The following is a 17,681-nucleotide window of genomic DNA, read 5'->3' as shown; positions in this document are numbered from 1 at the left end:
TCCGTTGACGGTGTAATTAAATCTACATCTGATGAGTGAGAGCAATTCAACTCTCTCACGAAACAAGCCTGTCATGTAGAGATAAACATACTTTTAACGATATATATATATATATATATATATATATATATATATATATATATATGTGTGTGTGTGTGTGTGTGTGTGTGTGTGTGTGTGTGTGTGTGTGTTTGTGTGTGCGTGCGTGTGTGTGTGGCCAAAACTCCTACCTGCAGCGTATGAATCGACATATACACGATAGATATAAATAATACCACCCCTCACCCTTAAAGTGAATCAGAAAAAATGAGGGTGAAGCTGCTCATTTCAGAAATAACGGGCAGCATTTATAACTACCCTAGTTCCGCACAAAATTTGAGTACTTTTTTTTACAGGTACCACATACATGTTTCAAGCACAAGGCTACTTGACACAGTGGCAGTAGATGAAATAAAACTTTTTTTTTTTTACACACTCACATTTATCACCAAGCACAGGACTTATTAACTGGTATTAACTGCTCTATCAAAAGTTGGGTGCACCTCGAACCCAGCAGGACGTTATTTGGCTCAGTACTACCTTATGGAACAAAGTGAAATTATATTTAATTTTTAGCTAGTTTTTTATGCTCGTATCAACTTATGTTTTAAGCATGCTGTCATCTCAGCTGTCTACCCAGAATAGTGGGTTAATGGTTTGTTGTTAGTCAGAACAAAAATCAGTTTCATCGCATTGCAGTTCCTCACTAATGCATTAAAATATACTCTGGGTGGGAGCCCATACTGGGTTGCGAACTCAGCACGTACCAGTCTTATGTCTGATTACTTAACCACTAGACCACCAAGGCCGGTACAATACAATGGTACAAATCTGAACGACAAAGCCATTGACATTTTCAAAATCGTAGCTACACACAAGGTAGAGTATAAAGGATAATAATAGTTTGACTTCTTGTACCGTCAGGTGTTTCTTCATTAGAACGAGGGGCGTGACGTAGCCCAGTGGTAAAGCGTTCGCTTGATGAGCAGTCGGTCTAGGATCGATCCCCATCGGTGGACCCACTGGGCTATTTCTAGTTCCAGCCAGTGCTCCACAACTTGTGTAACAAAGGCCGTGGAATGTACTATCCTGTCTTTGGGATAGTGTATATAAAAGATCCCTTGCTGCTAATAAAAAAGAGTAGCCCATGAAGTGGCGATAGCGGGTTTCCTCTCTCAATATCTGTGTGGTCCTTAACCATAAGACTGACGTCATATAGCTGTAAATAAAATGTGTTGAATGCGTCGTTAAATAAAACATTGCCTTTCCTTCCTTCATTAGAAGGATTGACCTTTCTCAGGACGAGAAATCTTTTGTACTTTGCCTGTAGGAGTGCCGCCTCACAAGACTGGCTAGAAAAATCTAACCATGTACAAAATAAAAACAAGTAGAAATTTGAATGGTTACAAAAATCAATCGAATCTAACAGATCGGGGTTTGTGACTGACAACGAACTCGAATTACGGAAATTAGCGAGTGCATCGGTACAGGTAGGCTATATCGCAATGCTTATTATACATACCCTTTAAATTATGATATATTGATTTACATAGATTACAGACAGGTCGCACCCTCCACCTAAACCCCTTCACACAACCCTCGACTTGCTCCTGAGTTTTCTTGATTTTTGTGTTGTATTTTTTATTAAACATGTCATAGTTTTCAATCCAGCATTTACTGAACAGCACTTCAAACACTGAACCGTCGTTTCATGCACTAAAATATCCTGACTGCTTCCTCTATACAGCGTTACTTGTGTGTGCTTACCACTTAAATATTGCTAACGTATCTTTGAAAAAGAAAACAAATGGGGCGAGAGAAATGAGCATGAAAAAAATAGGATCCCCCCCCCCCCCCCCCCCCAAACACACAAAAACGAAAATGAATGACTATTCTTAGTACTTGTTTTTTAAGCAAACATAGAGATCGTTGCCTACAGCACGAAATATCCTTTCACTGGTTGCGCCGGAAAGACCTCAAAGATCGCATATGTAAACACCAAATTCTAGTGCAATGGCCGTTTTGCTCGACATTAAAAGACAGCAGACGTTTGAAAACATGTTTTTTTTTTTATCATAGACCTTTGTGTAAAAACATGGGTAGCTATTAACAGCTATAAGCATAGATCAACATCCAGATTTCATAAACGTCAACAGATATTACTATTACTGGTGATTCAGATCAATTATTTTTAAATTACATCATATAGACATCTATTTTAATCGAGACACCAATATGACGCATGTTCTTGGTGGTATGATGTGAGTAAAGTGATTTGTAATAGACTTGCTAAGTATCAGTTATGTGATCTGTATTATTTACAATGAAGAAAAATAATATAATTTTGCTTAACATCTAAGCACAATTTAAACTATACGGCTATTTTGTGTCCAATATTATGGTTGTGTCGACAAAGAGAGAGAGAGAAAAGAAACCCACCGTCGCTACATAATACTCCTATCGATAAAGCTGGTTTAACGATGTCATTGAGTAGTGATGCGAGTCTATAAGTTATCTCTCAAATATGTAAACAATAGCTATAAAAAGCACCACACACAAAATAAAACCACAAAAAACCTACCACACATACATTCACACTCAACCACATCAAATCAAATAATAACCACAAATAGTGTCAAGTATTCAAGTTTGTTTTGTTTAACGACACCACTAGAGCACATTGATTTATTAGTCATCGGCTATTGTATGTCAAATATTTGGTAATTTGACATGTAGTCATATAGGAAACCCGTTACATTTTTAAATTAGTAGCAAGGCATTTGTCATATGCACCTTCCCACAGAGAGGATAGCACATACACCGACCTATGGTAAACCAGTCGTGGTGCACCGACTGGAACGAAAAATAGCCTAATGGGCACACCGACGGGGATCGATTCCAGACCGACAGCGCACCAGGCGAGCGCTTTACCACGGGGCCACGTCCTGCCCCTTTTCATGTCCTTTAATTTCCCTCACTAAATAAGGTAATGTTGGTTGACTGTCTTCTTTCGGACGCCGCATTGTCCACTAAGTAGTAATAAAAACCTTGTTTGTGATTGAAAAGTCGCAGAGCCCAGCTTTGTCCAATTTAAATGTGTTACATTATAGCCCAAAATATGGTAGACTGATATGTATATTGATATATTAATCATCGACTATTGGATGTGTAATTCTGATATGTATATTGACATATTAATCATCGACTATTGGATGTGTAATACTGATATGTATATTGACATATTAATCATCGACTATTGGATGTGTAATACTGATATGTATATTGATATATTAATCATCGACTATTGGATGTGTAATACTGATATGTATATTGATATATTAATCATCGACTATTGGATGTGTAATACTGATATGTATATTGACATATTAATCATCGACTATTGGATGTGTAATACTGATATGTATATTGACATATTAATCATCGACTATTGGATGTGTAATACTGATGTGTATATTGACATATTAATCATCGACTATTGGATGTGTAATACTGATATGTATATTGACATATTAATCATCGACTATTGGATGTCTAATACTGATATGTATATTGATATATTAATCATCGACTATTGGATGTGTAATACTGATATGTATATTGATATATTAATCATCGACTATCGGATGTGTAATTCTGACTCGTAGTCATCAAAGGAAATCCCATTACATTTTTCCATTACCAGCAAGATTTTTTTATGTGCAATTTTCCACATATAGAACACAACACACTACGGTATTTGATATACTAGTCGCGGAACACTGGTTGGAATGGGAACAACATAATCAGAGAATGGGTCTACTGAGAGGATTCGTTCCTTTGACCATTGCACCTCATAATGATGTCGACGTATTTAGATATATAAAAACAGTTTTTATTACGATATGTTAAACGGTTGTTGTTGTTGGTTTGGGGTTGGGGTTTGTTTGGTTTTTGTTTGTTTCACGACACCACAGGCACATTGATTTATTAATCATCGGTTGTTGGATGTTAAAGATTTGGTAATTTTGACTTATAGTCTTAGAGAGTAAACCCGCTACGTTTAGTAGCAAGGGATCTTTTGTGTGCACCATTCCACAGACAGTATAGCACATGCCACAGGCTTTGATATACCAGTCGTGGTGCACTGGCTGGGAAGAGAAATAGCCCAATGGGCCACCCGACAGGGATCGGCCTTAGACCGACTGCGCATGAGGCAAGCTTTTTAGCACTGTTATTACATTATGTGTGCTAAACAACCGATTCCACATATTAGCTTAATATAATTTAAAATTCCTAGCACAAAGTAACTTGTTTTTATCCAGGATGAATGATTGTGAGCCTTCTCCGGGTAGACAAAAATGAGACTTCTAAATTAAATGGACTCTGCTTTGTGTTTTCTAGAGGGTACGCCACTAGGAGTTTTGGAAAAAAAAGCGTCATTCTTGGACAGCAAATTCGTAATACTGAAACCCTTTTCTTTGAATGTAATTGGGTTAACGTATTCGATTTTCACGTAAATAAAATGACAACAACAAAAAGTCTGCTTTCAGTTTGTTACTGTAAAGATCGATTGCTGAAGAGAGTCGTCGTTCAATAATCGGTGTTATGCTATTAACTAATTTAACAAACAGGGCCGGACCCAACCTAACATAAGAGGGGTTGCAGTACCCAAACAATCTGGTACGTTGACTATCGACAGCTAGATAAAAGGCTGTCAGATACAGATGTGTTGCACAAAAATGGAGAACTTGTCCACATCTTCCTAGCATCACGTTACGGAGTGTTTGCCACAACTGAACACGCTCAATTCCGTCGGTCGTCGTTTAAAGATGTTCTAGTATTTCTTCTTCTTTTTTTCTACTACATATACATGTATAGTAAATATAATTATTTGGCTATATTTCAAAGCAAAACTCGTCTGATGTGCAGTCAGTCCAGGATCGATCCCCGTCGGTGGACCCATTGGGTTATTTCTCGCTCCAGCCAGTGCACTACGACTGGTATATCAAAGGCCGTGGTATGTGCAGTTCTGTCTGTGGCATGGCGCATATAAAAGATTCCTTGCTACTAATGGGAAAATGTAGCGGGTTTCCTCTCTGAGACAATATGTCAAAATTACCAAATGTTTGACATCCAATAGCCGATGATTAATAAATCAATGTGCTCTAGTGGTGTCGTTAAACAAAGCAAAACCTTTCTCCTTTAACGATAAATGATAACATCTCCAATACAGCTATGTTGTTTGAAAATTAAGAGCTAGTATGAATTCTCCTACAAGATAAACCATTTTTCCTACTTCTTTAGGAGGACTGCCACTTTCATGACATCTTTCACAAATATCAAAACACAAAACCGTAGTTTATACAAAACAGAGCTCTGTGGTGTTTACGAAAAAAAATGTAAATGGACTTAAAAAACCCAAATCCTGGATAGAGTTCTGTCAGGCAGAACATACAAGGTTAGGTAAACCCAGTGTCCACATCGGGACCTAATCATGGAATTGTTCGCGAATTAATGAATAAATATTTAACGAAACCCCAGGATGAAAAATACACCGGCTATTGGGTGTCACACTATGGTAAATGTGTTCGCGAATGAGGGGGCGGAATCTAGATCAGTCACAGTCTGTAGAGGTGTCCCAGTCGTAGAATCAAACCACCTATGTGGACCCATCATCTGATTTCCCCCCGACTGGTGTATCAAAGGCAGTGGTGTATGCTGTCTATGGGGAAATATTCCTTGCCCCATGCTGCTAATGGAAAAATGTTGAGGATTTCCTCTCAAGATTGTGACCAAACGTTTGACATCCACCAGCCGGTGATTAGTATATCAATGTGCTCTAGTGGCGTTGTTTAATGAAACAACCTAACAACCTTGCCCTTCGGTCTGTTCGTACGTGCATTTCTTGGCATAGGCGACAACTTGTGTTTGTTGGTGTGTGCGCTAATATTACCCTTCTAGTATTCATTTTCGTTTTTATACCACAGTGATGTTTGATTAATTAGCCAGAAAGAAGACCACTGAAAGAGTTTAATCAGCATTGATATCGTGTTTAACACGGTCTGGACAATGGCACGCGCCACGATACTTTGTCCCAGGTGACGTCTCCAGATCATTTGATGTGTTCATCCCCATCACCATTCGTCCTTTTTACAGCCTATCACTGCTGGCACCAACTCCGTACTAATCATTAGTTTATAAGGAGATAACCTGATTTTTTTTTTTTAGCTGGGCGTAATATTGAAGAGTTTCAATTCTTTCTTTTTTTCACTTCATCTAAAGCATGTATTATGTTATTATTACCATTTCTTAAAGGTTTATTTTTTCATAAAAAGGTTTTTGTTTTGTTTGGGGGTTTTTTAATCATTTTGTTTTTTAGTAAGATCATAAACACCTTTGCTGTTTGGTTAAGATTGTGTATTCTTTAGTATCATCAATCAGAGAAGGATAGGGTAATTAGTACAAGGATCTATTTTCTTTTGGAACATGGTGTGTATGTGTCATGGGAACCAAGATATTGGCAAATTAATTTTTCGACGGTAGCCATTTTAAAAACCAAGATGGCAGCCACAATTGTGGTCAGATCGCGTGTGTCCTGTTTTTATATGAAATAGTATTACATATTGTACCAGTATTCAACATTTTACTTTTTCACATTTTGAACATTTACCTAATCTTCTAGACTGTATTCAATCAACTAATGTGTTACTTGTATGCTCATATTTAAAAAAGCTATTACTAACATCACCTCAATGACCACCCGTACCACACCAACATACCCACCACTATCCACACCTACCACACCAAAATACCAACCGCTATCCACACCTTTCCATTGTTCAACCACAATCCTTCCATATTCGTAACTGTTCCATACCTATGTCACTCAATATGCTACGTCAAAGAACACGGAGAGTGAAATACCTAGCTGTAGATAATATTCCTGCTTACAAATTAATTTGTTCACTCTGTCAGCTGGACACAAATCATTCGATGGATATAATGAATCGCGATTAGAAGACATGTCAACATATGTCATGTTAACATATCATTAATATTGATACCTTTATTAACCATGTGTTTGTTTTAAATTAATATGATATTCATTATCTAAGCAAATTAATTAACTGGATTTTTTTATTACTATTTTTTCAATTTGAATAGCCGATGATACAGTGGCTGTATTTCGACGCCAGATTTTCAAAAAGGTATTTTGGTAGATTTTCTAAATTATTATCTTTCTTGACATCTGGTCAGATGAAATGATGTAATGACAATGTGATAAACGTTTAGCTATACTGATTGTCTGCTGACATTTCTTGAAGCCTGCTCGTCCACACTTTGACAGGTAACAACAGAATCTGATGTAGATATATTTAACTGCGTGTATTTAACGTGGATTGCTATAACGTAGGTAAGTATGTACGATCATGAATTATGTAAAAAGCAACAACAACAAATTAAAGCAGAAACCAACCCCATTCCACCAGCCCCCCCCCCCAAAAAAACAACACAAAAAACAGACAAAAAAATAAAAATAAAAATAAAAACAATTGAGAAAAAGAGAGAGAAAAAATAACAACAAAAGCAACAACCACACGCATACGCATACACACAAACAAAATTAATTTTAAAAAGTCAATCGTTAACGTCAGTACCAAAAATAAACTTAGTTAATGGTTGTTATCAATATCAAATGATTTTAAGCCTTCCCATCCATCGAAGCTGTTCCTGTCAGTGATACACAACTGGGTTTTAAAAAAAAACGTTTTGGTATGTACTATCCTGTCTGTGGGATGGTACATATAAAATAGCCCTTGCTGCTAATCGAAAATAGTAGCCCATGAAGTGGCGACAGAGGGTTTCCTATCTCAATATCTGTGTGGTCCTTACCCATATGTCCGACGTCGTATAACCGTAATAAAGATAACCTCACCCTCTGATGCTTCATGTTACTAGTCTGGTGGTTCTGTAGAACACTCAATAGAATAAATATGGTTCTACCTAAAACGTTTGTTTTGTTTAACGACACCATTAGAGTGCATTGATTTATTATCATCAGCTATTGGATGTGAAACATTTAGTAATCCTGACAGAATCTTAGAATGGAAACAGGCTACATTCTTCCATTAGTAGCAAGTAATATTTTATATGCACCATCCCATAGACATGATAGCACATACCACAGCCTTTGATATGCCAGTCGTGATGCACTGGCTGGAACAAATATATATATATGTGTGTGTGTGTATGTGTGTGTGTGTGTGTGTGTAAAGATGTATTGAGTGCATTTTCTTTCTTTCTTTTTCCATCAAAGCTACAATATTGATTAAATTTTTTATTCATTGCCCATTTAGAGTAGTTCATTCACTTTATTTTCTCCATATCAGTTAACTATACCAGCTGATGTATGTAACATTAAAAACACCGGCGGATCCAGGGGTTCACAAGGGTTCCATGACACTATCACCACCACATGTTCAATGACTTGTAATATCCATCCAGGGCTTCTAGAATTTTTACAAAGTCCACTAGCCATGATGGGATCAGTGATCTAAAAAAATTACTAGCCATAATTAAAAATTCACTATCCCTTCTTTACTTAATACAATTTACTAATAGTAATAATCGAATATGTTACCTAAAGAGATGAAAAACACCAATACTGGGGTCGGGGGTGGGAGCAGCATATTCATATTTACAAAATAGACTTAAATGCAGCTTTTAACAACTTTGTTTCACTAGCCATCGGGCATGGCAATAGTAGTTATTTACTAGCCAACATTGAATATCACTAGCCATGGGAGTGGGGCTACCATAATCTAGAAACCCCGATTCATCAATCACAATTTACGGACGGACGGACGGATGGATGGATGGACGGACGAACGAACGAACGAATGAATGCAAACTTATATTTAAATTAAAATGGCAATTTCTTTGCTTTTAATGAAAACACATTTAAAAACAAAAGTCACTGGCCGTCTTTCTCATTCAGGTTTCATTCTCATTCAAGACACGCATACAATTAAAATGTAAATTTCACTGTCTAAATTGTTTCTGTTTCAGTTGTGAAGTATGCCGAAGAGGCCAAATTACCCTGAAGTCACCAATTTCTTTCCTTGTTCTTAATCAAATAAATAGTTGGTAAAATCAGCATAGACTTTAGGACTAAGGTGCGAAAAAGGATCTGCCATCTATCTGACGGATACTGCGTTCATATCTCACCTGAGGTGATCGGGGATTTCCACTCGTCTTTACTCTTTAGATGAGGCCACATACACCTCTTGTCTACTTCACGGGTGCGAAGATGGACATAAGTGTACGAGACGGGGGGTGGGGGTGTGTGTGTGGGGGGGGGCGGTGTCAGGAGAGTCAACATGTGGTAATTTTGACATATTAATACTTAGCTATATGCATTATTATATTTTTAGGCATGTGTGTTTTACGTATACAGTGTGTGAATGTTAGCTGGGTGCGGTTGTGAGGGAAACTGATTGGGTGTATGTTTGTATGTATGGTTGGTTGGTTGTTTGTGTTTACATATACATGTGTTTGTATTTTGCCTCAGATGCCATTAAAGGTAATCAGTTTACATGGGAATAACATGTCTAATGAAATATGCACGGCCTAATCGGTTTTCAGTTTTGTTTGTGAGAGTACATCCAGCTAGCTAGCTACAAAATTAATATCAACTAGTACCTCATGCACAGATGGATTATGGCTTTTTCGATAGTTAATTTAGGAAAGTTATTAATTATCCATAAAGGAAAAATACATCACCCATAAGCTGACTGTATTTGTGCTCGGGAAATGCAGGGGGCGGGGTGATTATCTATGTTTTCTTCTTGGCAAGTTAATAGTTTTACCTTTTCGTCTTAATGTTTGATACATTCTTATTGAAGTTCAAGGTAAGGTCTCCACGGACGCGGAGATTAAGAAGAGGGATGGATGGATGGATGGATGGATGGATGTTTAACGACACCCCTTAAGAAGATGGAGACGAAAATGGTATTACTAAAACAAAAAGAATGTTTGTTTGATGACCTGTCACCTTACTTCATTCAGGGCTTCTAGATTATGGTAGCCCCATTCCCACTGATTCCATGGTTAGTGGATTTTTTAAACATTCTAGAAGTCCTACTTCATCTACGGCTATTTGGTGTCTAACATGGTTATTTTGACATTTGAAAAAGCTTTATACTTTTAAATAAAGTTGAAGTTAAAGTTTAGTTTGTTTAACGACATAACAAGAACACATTAATTTATTAATCATCGTTTATTGGATGTCAAACATTTGGTAATTTTCTTCAGATGAAACATGCTACATTGTTTCATTAAAACCATTGTTTCATTAAAAGCAAGGAATCTTTATCACGGCCTTTGATATGGCAGTCTAATAGGCCACAGGTTGGGACGGGTAAACCAAAACAAAACAGTCGGGGGAAATAGTCCACCAAGTGGATTCGATCCTTCCACCCATGTATCTCAGTCGATAATGAAAGTGTAATAACAGACACGGCGTAGACGGGGGTGGGGAGGGGGTAATCGTTATTAATATATTATTAGCAATTACCCACATTTGTCATGATGAATTGTGTTTGTATCTCCATCCAATGTTCAACAACTGGTGTTTGCGGGATGGAGCATGTAAACAGATCCCTTGCTGCTATAAACGAAGAGCGTAGCCCACGGCGTGACGACAGCGGGTTTCCTCTCTACTTATCTCTGTGGTCCTTAACCATAATATCTCCGATGACATAAAGCGTAAGTAAAATTCGTCGTTAAATAAAACACGCCTTCCTTCTTTGTCCTGGCAGAATGAAGGAAATTGCTATCATGACACCTAGTTTACAAAATGTTCCATGAACCCCATTTGAAACTCCGGCGTTTCGCACCATTGACCTCGATCTATCAACCCCCACACCCACACCCACACCCTCCACTGTTCACTTGCTTTCATCGTACCTTTATTATATTGACGAGATTCGAACATATTCTGTAAACGGAATCGCATGACATTTGAGAGTTCGTGGCGCTGACAAGGCATCCACAAAAATTAATGCTCAATTAACCGGTTTTTTTAAAGATCAGTGCTGTCAGATACTCAGTTCGAAGGAAAGGGTGTTTTATTCAACGATGCACCACTCAACACATTATGTGGCGTCGGACATACATTGTGTATGGTTATGGATGTAATACTTATAATTCTCCCATCCCTAGCCATGCAAGACAGGCGTATTCCATGACGTCAGCCCATGCGGAATAAATCTTGCATGACCACGTGACTTCTGTTGTTTGAACTGATATTAACATTGGGTGACGTCACGTAAAGGGTAAAATAAAGCAAGAAATGCTTTTTATATTTCATAAAAACAAAGAATAATGTCATGAATGTAATGAAATTATACTATTATTTTCGGTTTATATACTTTTAGTATAAACCATTTTTGGGTACGATCTTTTCAATGGTTATGATTATTTTATTGTAAGATAAAAAATAAAAAATGTAGGTTTTTCACGTTTTCCCCAAATGCTTATTTTTCATCTACTGTATGTGAGAAAAATAATCCTCCATTATGTATTCATGTGGAACAGGGCTATTCCACCCTCGGGTACATAATATGATGTCAGGGACTCGGCAAGCCTCGTCCCTGACAACAAATTATGTACCCTCGGGTGAAATAGCCCTGTCCCACATCGACACATATAAATGATTCTTTTATTCAGCAATTAATAAACTGCATTCCGGAACCAAGGCTATCTGCCAGCAGAAACACCGACCCAGTGTTTGTAAAAGCACGGAGTAATGTAATGCATTTTATCAGTTATTGCCAGTAAAGGATTAGAGAAATATACCGGACAGATTTAATTTCTTTTTAGTATGTTTAGGTCAACAGACCATTATATTTTAACACCATATAGTCTTCCTGGTAGACACAATCATTGGTCCTTCCAAGAGTCACCATCACTGGGCAATTAAAACAGATCTATCCACACTTAACTAACATGGTCGTTATCTCTTCCTACGGAATGTGTTGAGTTGTTTCTTCTATGTAATATGCTACTCTTGAGTGTAAAAGCCAATTCTTGCCATCTAATTGTATACTTGTTAGAAAGATGTTTCAAATGATGCCTATATCAAGAAACAATAATATTAGTATTCTACGGTAGGTCGTCTGGGTAAAATAACTGTACATAGGTGACTTGACTGACTCTACTTTGAACAGCCATATGGATATCATAGCACAAGAGATTTAATTACCCAGTTATAGGTTTTGACTGGATTATGAGTCATGACATCTATACATCCTCAGTAAAGTAAAGATGGTGTGTTTGTATGTGCTTATATCCAACTGAGGTTCAAGTACGCTGTCTTGGGCACTAATCTAAGTAATCTAGGTTGTCTGTCCAGGCCAGTGGGTTAATGAGAGAGTAATGGCCTTACATCTACCTATTGAGTCGTTAATTAAACTCGCTCTGAGTGGGAGCCGGTACCGGAATGCGTACCCAGTAACTACCAATCTAAAGTCCGATTGCTTAACCACTAGACCACCGGGGCCGGTAGAAGGTTACGAGTAATGCACTTTATATAGTCACAACTTGTTAAACTGAGCATTACACTTTTCAGACGTTACATCGAATATACCACGATACCCGTCGGTGGGCCCATTGGGCTATTTGTCGTCACAGCCAGTGCACCACGACTGGTATATCAAAGGCCGTGGTATGTGCTATCCTGTCTGTGGGATGGTGCATATAAAAGAGCCCTTGCTACTAATGGAACAATATAGCGGGTTTCCTCTCTATGGTGTTTGACATCCAATAGCCGATGATTAATAAGTCAATGTGCTCTAGTGGTGTCGTTAAACAAAACAAACAAACTTCTTCGAATGTACCACTATTATCGATGATGCACATGCTAAGACTATTATCGGATGGACGGACTGATGAATAGGCCAAGTGTGGCAGCAATCCTACGTTAGATAGCAAATAACGAGAGTTTAGAAAGGGCTAAGATGTTGTAGAACAAATACTCCTTCCTTTCCTTTCTTCACATGTCAGCTCACTTCCTTCCAAACATCAGATCATTTTGTGAGAGTGAAATAACCAGAAATTAATATACACTGATTAATTAACCATCGGCTATTGGATGTCAAATACGTAGTATTCACAAGAAAAACGTTACGTTCTGATCAGCTGCAATGGATAATTTATATGAACTTTCCCAGCGACAATACAGCACATACCACGGCACGGGGTAATGGTTAAACACAATGGAGCCACAAAGGAGGTTCGAACCTATGATCCAAGTAACTCAGACAGGCTCTCTACCGACTGGGCTAAATGACGCCACCCCTTCCTCACACCAGTAACTCTACCGACTGGGCTAAATGACACCACCCCTTCCTCACACCAGTAACTCTTGTCGTCTTAAGAGGTCACTTTCGTTCTTATATGTTGCTGTTTATTACGGATTTCCAGGCATTAGCACAGTTTGTTTGAAACACTGCTTATCTATCTCTTTGATTTATGTAGACAAAGATGAAAGAATCCATTGCAGCATACGTGCGTTAACTATTTCATTCCCCATACTTCCATTATAAAGTATGTATGATAGGGTTTCGTATTGATAATCTGCTCTTTGATGTTTTACCGGCCTCGATGGCGTCGTGGTTAGGCCATCGGTCTACAGGCTGGTAGGTACTGGGTTCGGATCCCAGTCGAGGCATGGGATTTTTAATCCAGATACCGACTCCAAACCCTGATTGAGTGCACCGACCAGTGATCCATAACTGGTTCAACAAAGGCCATGGTTTGTGCTATCCTGCCTGTGGGAAGCGCAAATAAAAGATCCCTTGCTGCTAATCGGAAGAAATTGCACGCGTCTCCTCTGGGTTGTCATGCCACGACCAGAAGCGGTCAGGTCCTTATCAGGGCCCTACGGGCAACCTAGGGAGACAACCAGCATCATAGAGGTCTTTAACTAACGAGCTACTCTCGATTCACTAATATCAAAACCTATACTAGCTCGGCCATTTATCTTTCGACCGACCGTTCAAAATTGCGCCAAATTTCCTCAATCAAAACTGCGCACCCTTTCTCTTTGGCATTAACGGCTCTATTCAACATTCCATAGCACCACCACCAACCACCCGCCTGCTACCGATTCAATCGGGCTGCTGGTGCTCCCTTGCACCTGCCAGTGCAGGCGGTCCCTCCTTCCCCTCCCCCCACCTTTCCTGTCATGGACGGAGGAGCTGGCCAAGGCCGGCTCTTGTGCCCACGACAGGCGTGCGCTACAACAGCTTGTGCTGAATGTGCACGTAAAACCCTATGACCTGACCTGACCTAATCGGAAGAGTAGCCCATGTAGTGGCGACAGCGGGTTTCCTCTCAAAATCGGTGTGGTCCTTAACCATATGTCTGACGCCATATAACCGTAAATAAAATGTGTTGAGTGCGTCGTTAAATAAAACATGTCTTTCTTTTCTTTCTTTGATGTTTTGTAGCGTAGTTTCAAACATTTTGAACAAATTAAAAATTTAATTATTAAAAAGAAGAAAAATAATTAAGAAAAATAAATTCGCTTTATTCGTGATTTCAGACGAATAAACAGCACCAAAGTTCCATTATATATAACAACAGAATGCATAATTTGTATATTAATATTGCAAGTCACGGTCTCGCAGTTGCGTTTAATATCGAGAAGTAAAACACGAATGAAAAGCAGAAAAGAAGAATTTTGTTTTGTTTAACGATACCACTAGAGCACATCGATTAATCAATCATCGGCTATTGGAAAAAAGGGGGGATGTGCCCCCTACTTTTTAGATATTTTGTTTTATAATAGTGTAAAAGTGTGTAAATATAAAAGTGTGCCCCCCTCCCTCCCCCCCCCCCCCCACACACACTTTTTGTCGCATTCCTACGCCTCTGGCACTTTGCCACAGACAAGAAAGCACATACCACGGCCTTTGACCAGTTGTGGTGCACTGGTTGGAACGAGAGAAAAAACAATAAATTGAATGGATTCACCGAGGTGGTTCGATCCTGCGACGAAATCACCTCAAGCGAGCACTCAGCCGACTGATAGAATTCAAAGATGGATGGATGAAAACATTGTTAATCTGTGCAGGCTGATGCTGGTTATCATCACGTTAAAAAAACTCCCATCCCAAAGAATCTAAAAAGAGGCTTCGTCGTCCAGTGAAAGACGTAGAACCACTGACGGGTTCTAAAAACAATAAAAGGTTAAAGAAAACCCCAACAAAAACAAATCCACAATACATGTAAATAAAAATAATAATAATAACAACAACAAACAAACAAAAACAACAAGCAAAAAAGATAAACCATATGTTTCGTGACTGAAGCTAAGCGTATATCTAAAGTTTGTCAAATGAATTATACAATAAAATTTAAATAATTGGTAATACTAATCGGACTGTAAACCAGACTGATTGTTACACGAAGCAATTAAGTCAGTGTCGAAGATAACGAGAGGGACATTAACACGGTTGACATCGTCACAACGATAACCATCGTCACAACGGTGACCCTCGTCACAACGGTGACCCTCGTCATAAAGCATTTTTTTGTGATGCAATGCCTTTGATCTCGCCGTTTTCTCTACAGAAGCCTGTTACTTTTCCGTAAGTGACACACCAAAAACAACGCAAAACGACTTATAAACACGATGTTATCCTTTAGGTTATCCTCCAATATTTCTTACAAAACGTATAAACTGATCTTATCCCCCAAAGATGATATATGACACCAGATGCGATCACCCCCATCTTGAAAAGATCTCTCTGGCTAAATCAGAGGTTGTGTCCACGAAATGTGTGATTGTACAGTTATCTGATAGTATGACAAATATTACAACAATGGTTATCAGAAGCTGTCCTACTAGCGATCAGTGTCAGGACAACAAAAAAAATCCCCCATAATTCCTAACCGTGTGTTGCAATTTAACTCTCTCTTGACCATGTCTATCCGGTATTGTCATGGCTATCAATCCAAGGCAAACTCTCGTTAGTAAGTGATAATAAATAAACAGATTTTTAAAGTAGCCTTACCATTTTCTGGGCGGCAAGCTGCTAATTCAATACACACCACTCACATAATATCATTTCCTCGCGTCTGTGTAGAACATTAAAAGGAACTGTTCTGAGTTTGCTGGCATTATTTAACTGTTTCCGACTGAAACAGATGCTTTAACTTCTGAAATTACAATTTTGTTTAAAGTCGCAGACCCTAGTTTCAACCCGTAAAAATAGACATTAAGTTAGTTAATCTACAAACGTGTAACACATTTGGATAAAGTTATAACACAGTGAAACACGTGTCTGTGAATTTTAAAGAGGGATATATCCTTTAAAATAGACTTCTCAGACGCACGTGCGTTTTTAAAAATATTTTTTTTAAATGAATTCAGTGGTATTAGAAACACCAGGATGATCAGAAACACTTCGGTTGTACGGAAATGGATAATCTAAACAATAAAATGTAAGTAATGTTTGATTTCAGTGATAAAAAAAAACGACGCTAGTAGTGAAAAATATGCCTTAGTGTTTAAACACTAGGGTCTGTCATTTTAATGTACAAGTATGTACGAAGTATTGGAAGGCAAAATGCAATCAGTAAAATCTTGCACGACCAAAAACATGAAACACGCATTGAGAGTTTACAAAGTTAAAGTTTGTTTTGTTTAACGACTCCACCAGACACCAGCACCATCGGCTATTGGATGTCAAACATTTAGTAATTCTGACACGTATTCTTCAGATGAAACTCGTTACATTTGTCCATTAGTAGTAACCAAGGAACCAAACGCGCATTGAAAATTCAAAAACTGATAGATGTATTCGAAACAGGAAAATGTATTTGATATGTAATTTTTGTCGTTGAAAAGATATTTGTTAATTATGAAACATTTTACAATGTCAGCAAACGCAGAGCATTATCTTCACTAAAGAAAACCCAGAAGCAAGCACACGACCATCGCTTACCTTGGAGTGCAACGTTCCTCTGGTCTGGTCCTCACACGTCACGGCTTGGAAAGGAAGTGAAAGTCGACTAGCGACTTTTATGCGGTGCCGTAATGAAATCGAATATCACTGGCGATACTTTGTCGTGTGTTTTTAGCAGAGGTGGGTGAGAAACACGTGACAGTAATTAATTAATACAATGGATTAGCTGTCACTCGTGTGTTTTTTCCTGACTTATTAACTGCTAATTTTAACTTCGTCTCAAACGCGGCAGATTCGACAAGCAGATGAGCACACACACACACTTTATAAGAGGTCTGCGGATCGTTTCCCGGTGAATGAAAACAATTGGTCAAACAAAACAGAAATTCCTTTATTCCCCAATCGGAAGAAAGAGTGAATGTGACGTCACTGGGACATGATTCTTCTTCTGAAAGACCTGCGCTGCGATACGGTCGCTGTAGATAAGTTTATTAATTTTATGCTGACGTCCAACGGCGTTGGCTGTAAAAGAACGGTCAACAAAAGAACCATAGCCCAAACGAAGGGCCACTAGAGTGTCGGACGATTATTCTTACTCGGTTACATTTTATTCCGTCATGGTGACAATGGAAATCACGAGCTGGCTGAGAACCTTCATAATTTGTA

General features: G+C 38.4%; 1 protein-coding gene across 1 annotated transcript in view; it reads right to left on the bottom strand.

Annotated features, from left to right (window-relative positions):
* LOC121381696 overlaps positions 1-17,321 on the bottom strand; it is a 119,449-nt gene extending 102,128 nt beyond the window's left edge. The window contains exon 1 of the mRNA XM_041511041.1: positions 17,055-17,321. The gene's annotated coding sequence lies outside the window, so the exon portion shown is untranslated. The remainder of the gene's footprint in view (positions 1-17,054) is intronic.
* Between the last annotated feature and the right edge of the window lie 360 nt (positions 17,322-17,681).

Source organism: Gigantopelta aegis, chromosome 9 (genome assembly GCF_016097555.1).
Source record: "Gigantopelta aegis isolate Gae_Host chromosome 9, Gae_host_genome, whole genome shotgun sequence".
Taxonomy (NCBI): domain Eukaryota; kingdom Metazoa; phylum Mollusca; class Gastropoda; order Neomphalida; family Peltospiridae; genus Gigantopelta; species Gigantopelta aegis.
The sequence above is the reverse complement of the archived record's forward strand: the minus strand, read 5'-3'. Positions and strand labels throughout refer to the sequence as shown.